Below are 20428 nucleotides of genomic sequence, written 5' to 3' on the forward strand. Positions count from 1 at the left end.
AAAAAAAAAAAAAAAAAAAAAAAAAAAAGGAAAGAAATTAGTCAGGCAACTAAAAACAGGAAAAAAATTAGCTAGGCGTGGTGGCACACGCCTGTAGTCCCAGCTACTCAGGAGGGTGAGGAAGAAGGATCGCCTGAGCCCAGGAGTTTGAGGTTGCTGTGAGCTAGGCTCACTGCCATGGCGCTCTAGCCCCGGCAACAGAGTGAGACTATGTCTCAAAAGGAAAAAAAGAAGTTATTACATGCTAAAAAATATTTTTTATGTGTAATACATATCTCAGGTATATATACCAGAAAAAGTCTTGGGTGATAGGAGATGCTGTGCCAGACAAACTTTCCCAAAACAGAAAAAAGTTCCAAGTTCTACTATACCAGTGACTAAAATGTGCCTCTGACTTTATTAGCCATTAGCGAGTCCCAAGGACTTCCTCCCCAAGGCAATAAGGAGGCAACTAGTGTAAGGGAATGAAATCCCCCAACAATCTGACCCTCTCCAATGTCATTCAGTACTACCATTCACCTCAGAATTACAAATAAGCACATCATGATTTAAGAATCCTCAATTCTCCTTTAAACTCCCAGACTTTCTCTACTTGCCTTAACTATCTGTACCAAAAATGTGGTTTCCCATTCCACAATTAAGGGGGAAAAAAAAACCCAGTTAAATACAAATGGCCTCAGGAGAGCAAACTCTCATTGGATTTCATCTATTTTAAACACAGGTGAAAACACTTAGAAAACTAACATAACTCTATATATAGGCAACTTGCTATTAATAACCAAGACAAGATCCTTTTTTGTTTTACAGTGGATGGATATAAACATGGGAAAGCAGAAAATTAATGTTATATTTGGATCACACAATATGGTTTATAAAATGATCTCTAAACATTCATTGCCTTAATTCTCCACAAGCTGAAGTCTTTGAATATATGCCCTTGAACTATACAATGTACATAGTGTATTATTTCACACACAGCTTTCATTTTTGATGTATAACTCTGATATTCCTCAGCTTAAAAGATTTCACAATAAAATTCTCTCAACCAGACAAATACATCTTCCTAGAACATTGTTTTACTTATAGATATAGGAGGGAAAAGAGGCTTTGAATGTTGTATTTTCAAGTTACCATAAACATGCAGAAACAAAATAAGAATTTTGTTTTTTGATATGATCCAAAGTTTGTCGTGTTTTTTTTTTTTTTCCATGAAAGCCCAAGGAAAACAACAGTTTTATATGCAGTGAGTGCTTGGAAAGGGACTCTAGTAGCACAACATATTGCAATCCCATCATAAAGAATAGGATCCAACACTGTGTGAAAATATTTACATTATCATCACTGGCTATAACTGCTAATCCACTAGAACACACAAGCAATAAAGTTGCTTCATAAGTCTAGGTAGGGAAGTTTGGCTAGTTTTTGAGTAACAGGGTAGTGATGCTATATTCTAGATTTTTCCCCAATTTTTTTTTTTTTTTTTTTTTTTGAGACAGAGTCTCACTTTGTTGCCCAGGCTAGAGTGAGTGCCGTGGCGTCAGCTTAGCTCACAGCAACCTCAGACTCCTCGGCTTAAACGATCCTACTGCCTCAGCCTCCCGAGTAGCTGGGACTACAGGCATGCGCCACTATGCCCGGCTAATTTTTTTCTATATAGATTTTTAGGTGTCCATATAATGTCTTTCTATTTTTAGTAGAGACGGGGTCTCGCTCAGGCTGGTCTCGAACTCCTGACCTTGAGCAATCCACCCGCCTCGGCCTCCCAGAGTGCTAGGATTACAGGCGTGAGCCACCGCGCCCGGCCCCAATTTTTAATTAAACAAAACATCACTGGTTCACAAAAACTAATTTAACTTAATGCTACAATTGTACTGTTTTCAATCACTATATTTAGTTCCAACAAAGTACTAGATTTTATTCATCATGTATCCATAATTATAATAATTTTAAGCTGTAAACATAAACAAATGGTTAAAATGAAAACTCTAAAATATAAGCATAAAGCCAGTGAAAATAGAAAAGACAGTAATAACCAACCTGAAATCAAGAGATCCTCTGAGATAACCACCTGGAAGTGTTCTATAGACAGCTGAAGCTCACAGGGTAGGAATATAAATTGAGAAGTTTTGGGTATATAAACAGATTATAGGTTAATGAGGCTGTAGGCATGGATAAAATTGTCCCAAAAAAGTTTATATAATGAAAAGAGGGCTTAATAATGGATCCTGAGAAATCCAACATTTAATGTTGGGTAGCTGATGAGTAGAGGAGCGTGGAGTGTGATGGAAGCCAGTGGAAGGGAATCTCAAGGATGCAACTGAGAGGTCATGTAAGGTGAGGGCTGAAAAACATTCACTAGATTTACCAACATGGAGGTCACTGACAAAGAGTTATTTCTTTCTAATATGATTTGCTACCTGTTATAGCATATTCTCACCTCACAACAATTTTTGGGAAAGTTTTTTTCTTTGTCTTTTCTTCAATAATCTTCCTAATGAATTTAAAGATAATGCTGTAAAGTTTTAAAAACAAAATTCTGTTGATATTTTGGCTGGAATTTTTATACAGTCTATAAATTTGCTGGAATATAGATATTTTTACAATAATTAGTCTTCTCTTTCAGAAACCTAGATATTTCTCTGTGTATAAATCTTCAAAATTTTAATCACCTAATTAACTCTAGTAAATTTACAAAATAAAGGTCCCACACAACTGTCATTAAGATACTACAAACATCCCTGAAACCAATGGTTGTACCAGACAGGAAACTGAAGCTCTCCACAATGTATTTAATTACTTTATGAAAGCTTTCTATCACTGAATCTACTGATAGTAAAGAAATTGCTAATTTTAAAACTTTAAGATAGGGGCTGAGAGCAGAGAGACACGAGGGAGTTTAGAGGGTGATGTAACTGTTCTATTCTTGATTGTGGTGGTGGTTCCAAGTCTATATGCATTTGTCAAAACTCACAAACCTGTATGTATACTGAAAGGGTGAATTTTATTGCATGTTAATTATACTTTGATTTTTTAATTTTTAAAATGTTGTAGGTGGCCCTTGGACTCTAATTTTAAACATAGGTTTTTATAGAGATGCAAATGTGCCTACATTTATACCTCTTCTATGAGCAATAAATACACAAAGCCATTACTTTTACAGAAACATTAAAATACCAACCAAATGTTCACCAGGATACACATACAAGAAAATTCATGGCAGCACTGCTTGTAACAATAAAAAACAGGAAGCAACTCAAATCTCAATCAAAAAGAAAGAGGATAAGCTACAGTATAGTCATATAATGGAATACTAAAAGCAGTAAAAATTAATCAACTACACAGCCACATGCATTAATATGGATCAATCTCAAGAAGAAAAGTACACAAAGTATGATACCATTTATATTAAATTTAGAAACAACCAAAATTAAACACTACAGCATTGAGGGATATTTTATGTGGTAAAACCATACATAAAAGCAAAGGGATACTGAACACAGAGGTTTACCTGAGGCACAGGTATGGGACAGCAGGTGGATATAATATAGAGGATCATATAAGTATTGGTGGTGGTTGATTTTTTTTAAGCTGGATGGTGTTTTGTTATTATACATGGTCTGCTTTATACTTTATAACTTGCATATATGAAATAATTTATAATTTTTAAAAATAAAATATGCATTGGTTGGAAACAATAAGGATCCAGGAAAATATCAACACTTTCTCCTCTATGACCACCATACGTATTTGCCACACACCAACTCTGTGCTTGATGTTGGGGGGGGGGGGGAGGAGGAATTTCTTTACTCCTAGAGAAGGTTGCAGGGGAAGTGATGTCCTCAGAAAACAGGGGAGTTTTATCTAAGATAAGGAAGCAGAGAAGGTGCTTTAAGAACAAAATGGAAGAGGTAGGTAAATCTGTTTAAAATGGATTACTCCAAAGGAAAGGAAAAGTAGAAAGAGTTAGGAGGCAAGGTACTTGGGGTAAAAGACAAGAATAAGAAAGCATTATGACAATAACTTTGTAAGGATAGGAGAAGGGTGGGTAGGTTTTCCTTTTCATGTGGTAACTGTTTTTAAGGATGAGAAGCATAAGTGGAACTAACAAATTACACCCAATGTTGGTATCAGAATTAGTTGAGGGTAACAGTATCTCAAGGAGGTTGTGAGAAACATCTACTTTTGCTTCATGCACAACAGTGGCAGGACAGTAACTGGGAAAAACCTCTACTGTCCCCTGAGAGCAAAATTCACTGAGGTCCTTGTTCGAGAGTTAGAGGAAAGCAAGGCTTAAATTAAATCAGGACTATAAACACAAATTTAACAATACTATCTTTCAACTTTCTGTAACACCCAAGTGCAATCAGCTCTAACTTCATTGTTTCACTTTCACAACATGGGTTTAAATCCAATGCATTTGGCAGCTACTCTGCGTTTAAAGTTAACGTTCAGTTAATGTCTGAAGACTCAAAGAGAGTATGGAAAATACAGAAAGTGTCAAAAAACTGTTTACTGGTGGCAACAGTAAGGGTATCAAGTCATTTTCTTCCTGTCATATGTATATATAGTAGACAAGATAGTTGGACTTGAGTCCCTGCTCTGCCAATAACTGGATAAGCAATTGGGCATCTCAGTGAGCTTTTCTGAGCCTGTTTTCTCATCTAAAAAACCATTTCTGACTAGTTTATTGTGAAGGTTAAAAACAAACGAACTTAACACATGCAAAGCAGAGAACTTGGCACAAATTCCAAAAAGGAATACCAGACTGAAGAGCCCTAGATCACCTAGACAGTTATCCCCAGAAAGTTCACATCTCCAACTTAATGTGTCACATGCATTTTTCTTTCAGAACTAATTCCTGGCCCCAACCTGTCACTCCGACACAAACAGCAAGTTAGCTGTTCTTATCTAAAAATCCCAGCCCTGATTATCAACTGTCTCATTACCTCAGTTTTATACATGTTGGACCACAACCCTACCATCCAGAAGCAATTCTGTAACTTCTTTTGCGGTAGTAGTGATACTGACGTCCATTACTAAAACATGTTTCTTTAGGAATACCGATTGAAAGTTCAGTAGCCAATGATTTATGTGGGCAGATCCCAGCAATCCTGTTAATAACCTAAAGATGGTTTAATCCATTTACACCTTACTGTGCTTTAATTTTCTATATTTTAAAATTTTAAAATCACATTTTACCCACAGTAGCAAAAGTCACAGAAGACGAGTAACCATTTTTTCTCTCAGAAATATGAATTATCACATTTTACCCACAGGTATCAAAAGTCATAAGGCAAATAACTATTTTCTCTCTCAGAAATATACATTACTATCAAACTCTGAGCGCCAAGCAAATAAGTAGTGATGGCTTTAAAAAAATATTTTACATGCTTCCATTTTTCCTTCCCTACATACCTTCATATATTCTATAGAATCTTCTACTTTCCTACAGAATTTGGCCTATTAGGACAAGTGATTAAGACCAAAAGATCAAAAAACAAGAATATTACATAGTCAAATAATTAACAGTAGCTCAAGAGAAGACAAACATTTGTCAGAAAAGCTGTCTGAAAAAGTTATATTAAAGAAGTCCTCTAAGAAGAATACTTATTCCCACATACAACAGAAAATAAGATGATGATATTTCAAATTTTGTTTCAATCTTTCCTAGAAATACCCTAGAATGTATCTGTGACTTTTAGCCCTATGTAGGGAAAGGGTAAATATATAAGAACCTGGAAGAAAGCTTTGAAGTGAGCATCCTCTTGAACGGTAGTGTTCTGATCACTTGGGAGGAGAGGGAACAGGCTCTGAAGTCTCACCCTTTCACAAATCACCTTGTTAGGATGACCAGGTAGAGGTGCTGAATTGGCCCCGGGAGATATCTGGGAAAAAGAGGGAGAAGAAAAGGATAGTTCATGGCTAGCCGCACCAATGTGGAGAGTCATGCCTATGAAGGATAGTCTGGATTTTCTAGGTATTTGATGATTCTGTTAGCAGAGACTGGAAAGAAATTAAAAATTAATTTTAAACATCAAAACAGGCAAAGTCTGCCTCTGGCAATGGATCTTACAAAAACTTCTTGAGGCAAAAAAGCACAGCTCAAGAGTGTCAAGTCCTTCCTGTTTCCCAAATACCTACTGGTATCTTTTCTGTTGGTGTTAATTCTGAAATCCGCAAGATTTCATGCTAAGGAAACCCAAAGTAAAATCATATATCTTAAGTATAGAAAGATAAATATTTGCCTGGACATATTTTTTCTCATTCTATTTTTTTAATCATCCAAAGTGATCATGCAAAAGAGGAGACTTGATAACATTTGTGGCAAAATTTTTATAGCGATTGTATGTATGACTGTATAGCATATGATGTCTAGTGATCATGCTTTTCACTATGGAGATCTTAGCTCTATTCAACACAAATCTAGCGACCTTCCAAAGGAATAAAGGCAAGATCATAAACCTTAAAGTAAATGACTGCATGTTTTAAATGCCTGACTTGACTGTAGGTTAATCCTCCTAAATTCATATGTAAATATACTTAATCTACAGCATTTAAAAAATCACGGAACATCACCATTTCACCGTGTTGTGTTACTGAATTCTCCTTGAGGTTTAAGGTTTGTAGACCTGCTTGTCCCTATGCTAAAAATCATGTGCTTTAACATGACCTTGTTTTTAAAGTTTCATTGCCTCATTCTCTCATTCAGTCATACATTTAAGTGTCTACTGGCTGACAGGCACTAAACCAAAAGGGCAGGCATGGGTTTTTTTTTTTTTTTTTTTTTTTTTTTTTTTTTGAGACAGAGTCTTGCTCTGTTGCTGGGGCTAGAGTGCCCTGGCGTCAGCCTAGCTCACAGCAACCTCAATCTCCTGAGCTTAAGCAATCCTCCTGCCTCAGCCTCCCAAATAGCTGGGACTACAGGCATGTGCCACCATGCCTGGCTAATTTTTTTCTACATATATTTTTAGCTGTCCAGATAATTTCTTTCTATTTTTAGTAGAGATGGGATCTTGCTCTTGCTCAGGCTGGTCTCGAACTCCTGACCTCGAGCAATCCTCCCGCCTCAGCCTCCCAGAGTGCTAGGATTACAGGCGTGAGCCACCACGTCCGGCTCAGGCATGGCTTTTTACCTTCAAAAAGTATATGCTTAAAACAGTAACTCAAAGTACTGTAAAAAATAATAATAAAAAAGTATATACTATAAAAAGAAATAAAAGTAAATCACTGCAAAATACAAGTATTATGATAATGGTAAGCACCAGGTGACACGGAGAGGTAATTGGCAAGAGGCAGCAGTGTAGTCAGGAAACTGCAAAATATTCAGTATGGCTAAACAGCAAGGAAGTAGCCAGAAAGAAAGGCAGAGACAGATCATGAATTTTATTAATATCCCTACTGTAATAATCTTCCATAACCTCTTTATAATATTTTGTTTCTGATTTGCTATGAACCTGGTAAAGAGATAACCAAGCCCACTGATAAAAGTATTTCCAAAGACCCTCCTCAGAGTAAAAGCAAAACATTAGAGGGCAGGAACCCTAGAATCTGTTAGTTTTCTACAAAATGTTTTGGACATAAGCTAAAGCTTATCTCTGTACTACAAACATGAATGTGCTAATATCCTTTACCACTAAGAAATAGGCACTGCTGAATCAAGGAATATTTACTGATTGCCTCCTACAAGCCAAGAGTTCTGTTAGGAAAGAAGATAAAACATGAATCCCACCATCAAGAAACTTATTCTAATTAAAACTAGATACAGGCTCTGCATAGTGGCTCACGCTTGTAATCCTAGCACTCTGGGAGGCTGAGAAGGGAAGACTGCTTGAGCTCAGGAGTTCGAGACAGTCTGAACAAGAGCGAGACCCTGTCTCTACTAAAAATAGAAAAAAATTAGCTGGGCAACTAAAAACAGAAAAAAAATTAGTTGAGCGTGACGGTGTGCCCCTGTAGTCCCAGCTACTCAGGAGGCAGGAGGATCGCTTAAGCCCAGGAGTTTGAGGTTGCTGTGAGCTAGGCTAAAACGCCAGGGCACTCTAGCCTGGGGCAACAAAGCAAGACTCTGTCTCCAAAAAAAAAAAAAAAAAACTTTCCATAAAACTAGATGCAAGCAGCCAACTACAGGATAATTTAAATGCCATAAAATAGGTAAAAATTAGAACGGAGGGAGAAGCCCTGAGTTTGTCTGAAGGTAAGAGTAAGAAAAGATTTCATAAAAAGAGGTATATTTCACATTCCTGACTCCTTACTCAATCTAAGGAGTGCTTTTACCACTTTAAAGCAATCTTCTCTCAAAATGGTCTGTTCCTTTATGTAGGTTTAATAATCTTTTTGCAGTCCTCTTATGCCTCTAATTTGCACAGTAAATAACCTTTGTAGAATGTTTAATAAGGCCATCCGCCTTCAACTATCATGCCCAAAGCAGTCTTACAAATTGCTAGTACAAGTAGCTGGTTGGGAAAACAGAAATCAAGGTCAGGTTTTCTCTCCTTCTTTCTTTGTTCCTTTGAAATCTTAAGATTTTGTTTATATATAAATAAAAAACTGGCAATGCTGGTCCCTGTGGCCATAAGTTAATTTTCAAGCACATCCTCTCTTACTCAAAATAGTTTTCTTTAGTCAGAAGCTTTATCTATAAAAAGGAAAGACAGACAATACAATGGAGAAAAGCTATATTCAAATCCGGTAGTTAAAGTAAGTCTGGGACAAGACGGGCACAGTGCCTCATGTCTATAATCCTACCACTTTGGGAGGTTGCAGTGGGAGAATTTCTTGAAGTCAGGAGTTCAACAATAGCCAGGGCAATAGTGAGACCCTGTCTCTACAAAAAATAAAAACATTAGCCGGCATGGTGGTGCACACCTTAGTCCCAGCTACTCAGGAGGCTGAGGTGGGAGGATTACTTGAGCCCAGAAGTTGTTTGTGGTTGTAGTGAGCTATGAAGACGCCTACTACATTCTAGCCCTACTCTGTCTCCAAAAAAAAAAAAAAAAAAAGTCTGGGATAAAACAATAGGTGGGCTTAATCAAAACCATGTGCCCCCAACTCGGTAAGAGAAAATCGCACATATTTTATTTGTGTGTGTGTGGTAAGCAGACTACCTATCTTAGGTGACCCCCAAGATTACCACCTCTGGGTGTATATCTCCTGTATAACCCCTCCCATTGTGTGGGCAAGACTTGAACATGATGGATTTTATTCCAATGATTAGGTTAAATCACATGGCAAGGGGGCAGAAATCTTCAGATGTAATTAAGATCACAAATCAGGTGAACTGAAGTTAAACGAGACGGAGATTATCCTGGGTGGGCCAAAATTTAATCAGAGAAAGCTCTTAAAAAAGGAACTAGCCCTTCCTGAAAGGAGTCTCCCACCAACCCTTCAGACTGAGCTGCTGCATTGTGAGAAGGCACATGAAGGTGTCCTTAGGAGCTGAGAGCCATCGCCAGTTAACAGCTAGCAAGAAAATAAGGGGACCTCAGTCCCACAATCACAAGAACCACATTCTACCAACAACCAGGTGAGCTTGAAAGATGAAATCACACGTCCAGCGAGGTAAGACCCTGAGCAGAGAGTCCAGCAGCTAACCCTAACAGGACCCCTGATCCATGGAGATTGTGAGCTAACAGATTTGTGTATTAAGCAAATAAAAAAGTGGAAATTTGTTTCACAAAATAGAGAACTAATGCAATGTATATGACTATAACTAGAATAAAAATTATTGTACCACACTCAAGGAAAGTTTATTTTCCAGTAATTTGGCTGTATTAATTTGATTATAAGAGATAAGAATTAAGGCATTTTTATTTAAGCAGTATGGCAGTTTTGACTGCATCTGGCGGTAACAGCTAACATCAAGCTAGAAACCGAACTGGGCTCTCTGATCTTTAGACTGCACATCACGTTTAACTGATTTGCTTAAAGTCACACATCTCAGAAATACCAAAACCATTAATTTGAACCCAAGTCTATCAGACTCTAAGATTCATACTCAACCCTCTAAACCACCTTGTACTATAAAAGTAACATTCTTCTTTATAATCTAGTTTGATCAGTAACTATCAATTTATTCTACAAGGCCTATTTTAAGTATTTAAAAATAATAAACTTGTTTCCTTGTAAACTGTTTGACACAACTTTTCACCAGTTCTCCCTCAAGCTGAAATTACTGAGGTTGTACTATACCTGAAAATTGATACAATTTTATTTTTCTCTAGCCTAGCAATTGTTGAGCATTAAAAAGATCTGGTAATTTCAGCCCTCTTTCAAGCTGCAGCCTGTGAAAAGTCCTGCCAAGGAAACATACCTGTGACCAGATCTGCAACTCCTAGAACTTCTCATTTTTAATATTTATTTATATATAACTGTATGATTAATGCACCCAGCATAACTGATAAAAGCACTGTTTCATAAAACTAAAGTTTACAGAACACAGTTTAATCTTTTAAATATCAGTCTACTATTTTAGGAAATTTTTTGTTTAAATGGGGTCTTTCTCTGTTTTGGTAACAACCTTTTTCTTGGAGAGCGTAGTAATTTTTGTTGTTGTTGTTAAGACAGAGTGTCACTAGGTGTCTCTGGGTAGAGTGCAGTAATTGTAGCTCACCGCAAGCTCCAAGTCCTGGGCTGTGAGCAACCCCCTTCTGCCTCAGCCTCCTGGGTAGCTGGGACAACAGGCACCCGCCACAATGCCTGGCTGGGTTTTATGGTTTTGTTTATTATTTTTTTTCTTTTTGTATTTTTTATAGGGTAGAGAGATGGGGTGTCACTGTGCTCAGGCTGGTGTCGAACCCCTGAGCTGCAGCTATCCTCCTGCCTCGGCCTCCCTAGAAAGCTAGGATTACAGGTGTGAGCCGCTGCACCTGGCCAAGTGTAGTAATTATTAATAGTTATTGCACTAAAAATAACACAGGATTTAGGACCATACACACATTGTCCCAGAACTTGTTTCTTTTAAAATTGCTTCTGATGATACCTTCTTTCTTCATTCGTTTACATTTTTCTCATAAACGTGAGCTACAGAATGTGTAGGTACATGACCTCTAGATTAGCATTAAATAAGGTGCTCAAAGGCCCAAACAGACTCCTAAAAATTGTCCTATTATTCTCCAGAAAAAAAAAAAAATTGTTCAATGTTTCCAGCAGCATACCAAGTGGTCAAAAGCACTCAAGCAGCCTAACATAAAAGGAGAAAACAAACATTAGATGGGGAGTCAGGTACTCGGTATCACCTCTAATAAGCCCTTACTCCTCTAGGTCCAAAAATGGGCATCTATAAAATGAAGTCAAACACAAATGATCTAAAAATACAAATATTCTCACTACTTCCATGATGGTAAATGTTAATCTCTTGGAGAATAATGAGGTGGATTTTATTAACAGTGTAAAAAACATACCTAATCTTTGATAAATTCTCAGGTTATACTCCAAAATATGGGAAAAACCATATGCACAAGTATGTTCACCACAGCACAGTAACAGCAACAATTTAAAAGGGAACTAGAAGTAACCTAAATGTTTAACAAGTATTTGCTAAGTAATATTATGATACACTTGCTTTATGCAGCCATTAAAAAGTAGCAACCAAAAAACACTGCTATCAAGGGGGGAAACAAAATTATTTAAATGCCACGATCAAAACTGAGGTTAAATATACCTGGGACCTCTCGTTGGTCCGAGTGCAGTGGTGTTTACAACTAATTGATCACAACCAGTCACAGAGTCCTTTGTTCCTTCTGCACTCCCGCTGCTCCACTTGACCAGCCTTCAAAATATATAAATATACATGGGACCTCATAAATTCAAGATAAAAGTTATCTTAGACCATTAGGAAGAAAAACTAGGAATTCCCTCTAAGGATTAAAGTGTTAACCAAATCAATGAGGTGACCTGAGCATACCCTCAGGAAAACACACAGAAGCTTCATGTCCTGTTCAACACAAATTACTAACATCTAGAAGGGTGCATGGCACATACAGGCACTCAACTCTTTATTGAATAATAATAGAAATAAAAGAATAATCTTCCAAACTAATCAACTGATATAACAGCCTGCCTTTCTGGTTTGTGTAACCAGTTTCCTTATGAATCTAGTTAACAGTGAGATAGGCTAAAAGCTAAAGCTTTGATCAGGGAAGGAGAAGAGACTTGACTGGCTCCCGTGCAAATCACACTCAATGGAGTCAGTGGTTGCCTGATAAGTCCATGCCACCCTACTGAGGCAGGAAAAATCATTAACATATTGATGTGTGCTGTGTTTCTTGCTAGGATTTTTTTCCTATCCTGAGAATGAACCCACACCTAAATGCTCCCTTGCCTCTGAGGAGAGTTGTGTCACTGGGACAAATCCGTTTCCTTGGCTTTTGTTTTCTGGGAGCAGAGTTCTCTGAAAGGATTTTGCTACCATGGAGCAGGGAAGAGGACCTTACAAGTATGAATGTGACTGTGTCCCTTGGAGCCATGCCAAAGGCAGGCCTGGATGGGCACAAGGATCTTTTTGGGATGACAGAAATGTTCTAAAATTGGATTGGATCAAATTGCATCAGGTAAATTTTATGGTATGTAAATTATAACTCAATAAAGCTCCTTAAAAATAAAAGCTTTAATCAACTTTGTATATACTGATGATTATAAAAATAACAATCAAGAACCAGATTCTGGAAAGCTGAGGTCCAAACATGGGATAGTGGTGACCCTCGGAGATGCATTATCCTTTGAGATTTAAGACAAAATTTCCAAGTCATTCCTCTCTAAGCTTCAACAATTCACACATACAAATAGCACATGAAAAAGACTACAAGGAGGTAACAGAAGAGATAAAAATCATCTCATTACCTTTATATAACTGTCACAATTTACTTCTCTAATTAAAAAATAATTTTGAAAAGCCAGTATGCAGTATTAGGGGAAAGTTAGTTAAAGACCAGTACTACCTATGGAGCGGAGTACCTATTAGGCTCATTACTGCTCACCACTGGGACAATCATTTTTAAAAGTAAACTCTTATTCTCATTCTTGAGTTAAGGCCAACAACAAACTGGACCCATGTCTTTCTGGGAGCAAAAGAACCAACGTCCATGAATACAGCCTAAGGCTTCTCTACCTCCTTTTCTCAGTCCACAGTACCATAAAGTAATGGGAAGGGAGGGGGAAAATAGACACATTCAAGTATCTCCTCTATCCATTATATGTACTGAGAAGGTGGCAATAAAGTTTAGGAAAAATAAGAGTTACACATATTTTCTAAAATTTTCTTTCCTTCCCTTCCATAATCCAGATTTGCCGGCACAATGATTTTTCTCCCCTCAAAGAAGTGTCTAAGGTCATTTTATTCAGGCTGGTACCTTCTAAGAATTAATATGGATTTGGAAAATACATGGACCATGACTAGTTCAAATCAATACAAAAATTATGTATATATGCACACACATATACATATATATAATTACTCATATAAAATTGTGAGTTTCACAATAGTTGAAAAGATGAGCCATAACTGAGCTCTTTATCATTTTCTTATTAAATAACAATCATAATTCAAATACTTATTGCATGTTTGCCATGTGCTGGATGCTGTGAATACAATGGGAAAAACAAACAGTCTTTGCCCTCAAAGAGATTCAGTTTGGTGAGGGACAATTAACAAGAATTAAATGAGGACAATAGGGCCCCATAACCTAGACCTAGATAGAGGTGAGAAAGTAAGGTGTTCAGATCTTTTAAAAACGAAAAGATCTAAGAGAGCCAGGCTCAGTGGGAGGCTGAGGAGAGAGGGGTTGGGCCCAGGAGTTCAACACCAGCCTGGTCAACATAGCAAGATGCCATCTCTGGAAAAATAAAATTAAACTTAAAAAATTTAAAAATAAAAAAATAAAAAGGAAAAGATGTAGGAGTTGGGGGGGAAAAGACTGTGGACATGACTGCTCTTCTTCATCTGTTTACTCCAAATTTCTCTCTCCCTAATTGCTCTATCTCCTCTAGATAAACAATGTCACATTAGTTATTTAACATTTGCTGATGAATGAACTAAACATGAACTACACTGTCTAAATGCATGTTTACAATCTGTTCACTCTCTCCAGAGAAAAGCAAGCAAGCCATGAGTTAACCAGAGTAGAAGAGAAGTGAAAACTGTTGTCTGATATATGTGCTTAATAGAAAACAATCAGAAAACTAGAAAGTAGACCCACACACTATGTAACAACCAAGACTAATCAACAACTACCTTTCCAGCAAGGTGAATTACAAGGTGGTGATGGCCTGAACCAAACTAGGATCAACACAAACATAGAGAAATAGATGGAATAAACTAGAACACATTGGTAATCCTGACAAATAATCTTTCCATACTTAATCATTTCAGAAACTTAATTTCCCTACCCTACTTCCCACTCACAGCTTCAGAAGAAGTAAAAAATGAGGACAAATAGAAACAACCTGAGGATGTATTATCAGTTAACTAAAAGCCTCACCCAATGTTGTTAACAGAGACATAACAGATCTACAACATGATGCTAACACATTCAGCTATGTCTTACTATGCCATCTTGTTTACTCTTCATCAAAAACCAGGTTGCTTAACTAGAGAAAACTTTCAATACTTATCCAGATTAATACTTGCCAATTTAGCCATAAAAACAGGATGGGAATAAAAATCATAGCCAGCATAGAGACACAAACTGCCTTCTAGAATCAGAGAAGATAGCAGAGGTGGAAGGACCACAGAAATCATTTAAGTGCAACTCTTTCTATTTTACCAATGAGGGTCTGAGGTCCACATGGCCAGCTGCTGGCAGAACTTATTCAACTACAGCCTCTAAGGCCTTCAATTCTCTTAGAAATAAGTCTTAGAAATAAACAAATTATAGAAATCAACTTAAAATTGAACCCCCTATAATGAACAGATGTACGATTAGGTTTTCAAAAGATGAAATATATTAAACCAGTATATCTATAAACCAGCAGGAAATGGAGAACCGGGTATGTGAAGTGACATAATTCCCAGATAAAATTCGTTAGAAATTTCATCTTTTTATTTCATGGGTGTGCCAGCTTCCCTCCCGCACATGATTTGACACCCATACATATTCGGTTTGTGTACTGTTACTTCTACAGAAGTTCTATTTCTTCCCTTAGACGATGTTCCCCAAAGATAGAACAATTTTACTCTGATTCCAACTGTACCTATAAAAACTGTGTTAATGTGGTTTTTTAAGTCTACATACAAGGGTTGCTTGCTGTTGAAAGGAGTTTATGGTAAATGTGGTCACTACAATAGTACTTGCAATCAGGGCCAAACAGGATTCCGCAGGCTGGCAATTCTAAGGTAAAAAACGATTGTGTATTAGCGTTGAATACATTTAAATTTGCATACGTTGAGTCCACCTCTTAGGAAATCGCAATTCATATGATGCTAGTGATAATTGTATACAAGTGTTCGTTTCTATTTATGGCAGTAGAATTAGCATACTCAACTTTTACTGGCTAAGAGCATACATCATTCTTGCAACACAAAGAAAAGTGCTGTCCCTTACAAGCTGTACACACGATAACAAAAACTTTATTCCCTTGGCCCTCAATAACCTGAAAAATTCCCGTTTCAAAAACCAACCTCTCTCATTCTTCAGCCCTGAAAGGAAGATTTCCATCCCTTGAGAACAAAACGCAGCCTGTCCAGAAACCGTGGAAGTAGAAGGACGCAAGAGAGGACCCTTCCGACCGGGTTCTGCGTTCTCTTAAGTGACATCATTTCACCTGCGCCCCGGCAAAAAGGGAGGGAGAGAGCAAGGCCATCTGCCAGGCAGCGGCCGGCCGGCGGCTCCCGCTGACTGCGGCCGCACCTCCTTGCCACCGCGGGAACAAAGAGCGCCCGGCAGCCGGGCCAAACCTCCGCCCGGTCGCCAGGCGCGGCTCCGCGGGTTCCCAACGGCCCGCGGCCCTTCCCGCCCTCGCGCTGGAGCCAACGGCCGCAGCAGCCAGTACCTGAGAGGGGAGGCTCCGCCCTGCGGGGCTGCTCCCGTGGCTCCTCGCTGGGCCGCCGCCTCCTATTGTGACTGTTCGCCCAGCCAGCGGCCAGCTCGCCAGATCCGCTGTCCCCGGGCCTCGTCACCCCTGGAACCCGGGCTCCGACTGTGGCGCTGTCAAGGCGCTTCCTTCCTCCCGGCACCATCACACGGGCCTCGCCAGGAAACGACGGCTGCACGCCCAGAGCTGACAAAGTCGGCTAACGCGTCGGAGGCTCCATCCTCTCCGCCCCCGCGCCCCAACCGCCCGGGCCTCACTACCGTCCCGCACCGCCGCACGAGGGGCCCCGCCCCGCCGTACCCCGCCTCGGCGCTCGCGGACCGGGGCTTGCTGCGCGCCGGCGCACTGTCCTCCGCTGCGCGCGCAGGCTACGCCCCTCGCCGCTATGCCGCCAGATGCGCGAGCACGCGGCCCTCCCACTCCTTAGCTCTGGGTCCCCCGCCCCGCCCCGCCTCGCCTCGCCTCCTCGCCAGCACTAACCTAGCGAGCCCTGAACGTGAGACCGCCAGAGCGCTCCTCCACTTTCCCCCTCGGCTCGGCTCCGCGCGCCAAGCCCCCTTTGTTTCCACCTCGCGGGGGAGGGGGGGAGGGCTGCGCGCGTCCTGGCGCGCGACTCGGACTACTTCCGGCAACAGAGCCCTCGCGCAGCACCACTGCGCAGCCCCGCCCCGGCCCGCCCCCAGCACCCACCGAGGCCGCCGCTTCGTCTGCGGGCAGCAGGGCCCTGTTTCCTACTTCGTGCAAATCTTCTCTCTCTAAATTGTTGCTTTTACTCTGTGCCTCCTACGTCCAAAACTCGGCACATAGTAACTAACTTCATTTAATTTTCACAGTATAATATGTATTCGTGTGGCCCGAGACGTACGAATTTTTACTGCTGTAGCCGGAAGTGTCTCACAATGGAGCAAGCAGGTTCTAACCCAACTCGTCCGACTCTAAGGCTTCATTAAGCCTGACAGTCAGTTGTTCAGACCTTGCTGGGGATGAGAAATGAGATAAGGACGAAGACCGAAGCCGGCTTGGCTTCTGTCCTGATCATCACGTTCAACATCCAAGAGAGGAAAAAAGACGATTCATAAAAGCACAATAAATACGAGGAAAAGATAGTTAAGTGGAGTTAAGGACAGAGGGCAGTCAAGGGGACCTCATGGAAGAGGTGGGCTTTTTAAAGCTGATAGAAATTAGATGAATCCTACAAGGATATTGATCATATTTTAGGGTGGTGGAACAAAATTATTAAGGACCAGTCAGCAGAAAACCCAAGTTCTAGTTCTCTTGGCATTACTTAAACCAGTCTCCTTCCCTCTCGGCCTCAGCTGCATCCAGTAGAAAATGGGGGAATCAGACCAAAATGTTTCAAGACCCTCTGGACCTTGTACATTCTATTTATAAGAAATAGTATATAGTAATTATTTGTGTACATTTGTTTCCCATATCAGACTGAGCGCAGGGACCCTTGTGACTCTGTAACCCCAAGGCCCAAGACTAGTGCCTGAAACACAACAGCAGGTGCTTTGCTGTATCAAAGTTCCAGCAATAACATCACAACTTTTATAATTCTAGGACAAAGGGAAGCTGGAATGAGAACAAGCCCCTATGAACATATCTACCCCTGCCTCACACTCCCCTTAGGTAGCCCAGTTATCTAGCTGACTCTCCCTGAAAGCAGCCAATCTGAATATGATTATATCAAAATTTTAAAGTTTCTTGGTATAAAGTGCCAACCATACCACGAGATGCATCCAATGTAATCATTTCTAACCTCTGGATCCATCACAGCTCCCACTCTCCTGCTGTGGACTTACTTTGTATTACAGATCTTCCACCAGAATCTGAGCTAAAAAAGCTTCCTTACATAATGCAGAGACCACCCTGAAACACTTTAATTGCATGCTTGGATATGGGCTATGTAATGAGAGAAGAAAATTGGGGAAGGGGAGGGAAATTACCATTTGGGAGCTGTTGGCTTAAGAAAGTGGGAGATTCCTCAAGTGCTGAATCTCGGCAGCAAAACTCTATGACAATTCTACAGGGTTCCTCATCCATAAATTTAAGCAAATTGGGGCTTCAGCCAACCTTTGTGAGACAAACTCCTTGAGAACCTCTCAAATGGTTACAATCTTAGCTAACTGGGAGCTTAACCTAGGAAGTCTGTCTAGATGTAAACAATGTTGCCACAACCCCAGGCTGGACAGTTTGAAATTTGTACTACGATTTTTTTTCTCTAATTGGGTTTCTTAACCAGAAAATCTAGAGCCATGCTAGGAAACACCCAATAGACTAGATAGGCTATTAGGATGAGCCACTTGTGACAAACTAATGTGGCAGGGGTTAAAATTATATGTTAATACCAGAGTACTTGCTCAACCACAGTCCTGCTAAAATTTTATTTGATGTCTGTCCACAAAGGTGGAAAGTCTTGTTGGAGAGCCATCTAATAAAACTTTCTGCAATGATAGAACCATCATGCTGCACCATCCAAAAGGCAGCCACTAGCTCCTAGCTACATGTGGCTACTGAGCACTTGAAATGTGGCTAGGGCAACTAATGAATTGTCCAGGACCAGTTTTAAAAGCCACATATGGCTAGGGGGCAGCACAGCATTTGTAGGAAAAGCAGTTGCTTGTGGCAAGAGCTATTTGAAATTCTGGCTCCAAGGCTGCCCTTTAAAAAGGGTAAGTGAAAATTGTGACTAACTACTAAAAACTGTTCTTCCGGAGGTACCCAAGCCATTTGAGTCCCCTCACTTCTAATAAAAATATATCAAAACATTGCTGACCAAACAGGAAAATACTGAAGTTCCTTCAAATAGCTCTGGTAGTTAGTTATTCATGAGATTGTCTACCCTGATGTTCTAACATTCAGATACATAGGAATAACAGCGGCCGAGGCATGCACCATTATACAGAAACTGCATAGAATTTTATAACACATCACCACAAATTCAGCCTATTCTTCAATTCTAAATCTCATCCACTTTTCACCTTCTAAAGGATGTGACACTAGCAATTCTCCCTCTCCCTTTTATACTATCATGTTTTTCTCTTGCTATGGGATCATTCCTAACAGAACATACCAATATACCATTCATTTCTCCCACCTTTAAGTCTTTAACTACAGTCGAGTTTGTGTTTGTTTTTGCTGTTGTTATCCTCTTTAAGAAATCTTTCCCTACAGGTGGGTCATAAAGATATTTTCCTATATTTGCTCTTTCACATTTAGATCTACACATCACCTGGAACTGATCTTTGGTTCTGGTGAGGTGGGAATCAAGTCTCTCTACCACCCTACACGGATAGCTATTTGACACAGCACCATATATTGAAAAAACTGCATTTCCAACTGTTCCTCTGTTAAAAGCCAGTGTCCACATATGCATGGGTTGGTTTGTTTGGTTCTGGGTTCAGTAGTCTGTTCCACTGTTCTATTTATTCTTGTGCTGATACCACACTATTGTAATTATGATAGCTTTTATAAGACCTCCTTTATCTGTTAGAGCAGGTTGTCCTCAAAAGTGTCTGTATTATCCCTGGCCTTTTGAATTTCCATAGGAATTTTAGAATCAGAGACAGGAAAGGAAAGGGAAAGGAGAAAGGAAAGGGAAGGGGGAAGGGAAGGGGGAAGGGGAAAAGGGAAAGGGGAAGGGAAGGGGGAAGGGGAAGGGAAGGGGAAAGGAAGGGGAAGGGGAGAGGAAGGGGAAGGGGAAGGGGAAGGGGAAGGGGAAGGGGAAAGGAAGGGAAAAGGAAAAGGAAAGAACAAGCCAACTTGCTGGATTTTGATTGTGGCTGCATTGAATCTAGAGATGAATTAAGGGATATTAGTATCTTCACAATATTGAATCTTCCAATTTATAAGCATATTTACCTGGACCTTTAATTTTTTTTCAATAATGCTTCACAGTTTTCTGTAGAGGTCTTACACATTTTTCATTCTTAGGTTTATTCTAGGGTTTTTATATAATTTGATTACTAAATCTAATAGTCTATCTCAATTTTTTTGAGTTTTCTATACACACAATCCTATTTAAAACCTGTCTCTTTGGCAGACAATAATGACTTGTCAATTCCTTTCCAACACATTTTTTTTTTTTTTTGGTCTTACTGCACTGGCTAGGATCTATCTAGTACAGTGCTAAACAGACATGGTTGAGAATAGACATCTTTGCCTTATCCCAAAATCTCAATGGAAAAACTTTCAACATTTAAAAGTATGTTTGCAGTAGGTTTCTTTTTCTCTTTTTTGGTAGATCCCTTTAGTAAATTAAGGGAGTTCTTGTCTATTTCTAATTTGTTAAAAGTTTATCATAAGTGGATGTTTAATTTTATCAAAATTTTCTGGATCTAAGATAATCATGATTTTCCTGTTAATGTGTGCATTACATTGACTGGTTTTTGGATGTTTG

General features: G+C 39.5%; 1 protein-coding gene across 4 annotated transcripts in view; it reads right to left on the reverse strand.

Annotated features, from left to right (window-relative positions):
- Positions 1 to 20428, reverse strand: part of RNF38 (ring finger protein 38) — a 129420-nt gene that overhangs the window by 47208 nt on the left and 61784 nt on the right. The window contains exons 1-2 of one of the 4 annotated variants that reach the window (XM_069474435.1): positions 16507 to 16612; positions 5736 to 5885 (exon numbers count right to left, since the gene is read on the reverse strand). The exons of 1 other annotated variant lie outside the window; for it this stretch is intronic. The gene's annotated coding sequence lies outside the window, so the exon portion shown is untranslated. Of the gene's footprint in view, positions 1 to 5735; positions 5886 to 15984; positions 16314 to 16506; positions 16613 to 20428 lie in introns of those variants that run through there. 2 more of the 4 variants (XM_069474434.1, XM_069474436.1) reach the window with 2 other exon arrangements.

The sequence above is a fragment of the Eulemur rufifrons genome, chromosome 7 (assembly GCF_041146395.1).
Source record: "Eulemur rufifrons isolate Redbay chromosome 7, OSU_ERuf_1, whole genome shotgun sequence".
NCBI classification, from domain to species: Eukaryota; Metazoa; Chordata; class Mammalia; order Primates; family Lemuridae; genus Eulemur; species Eulemur rufifrons.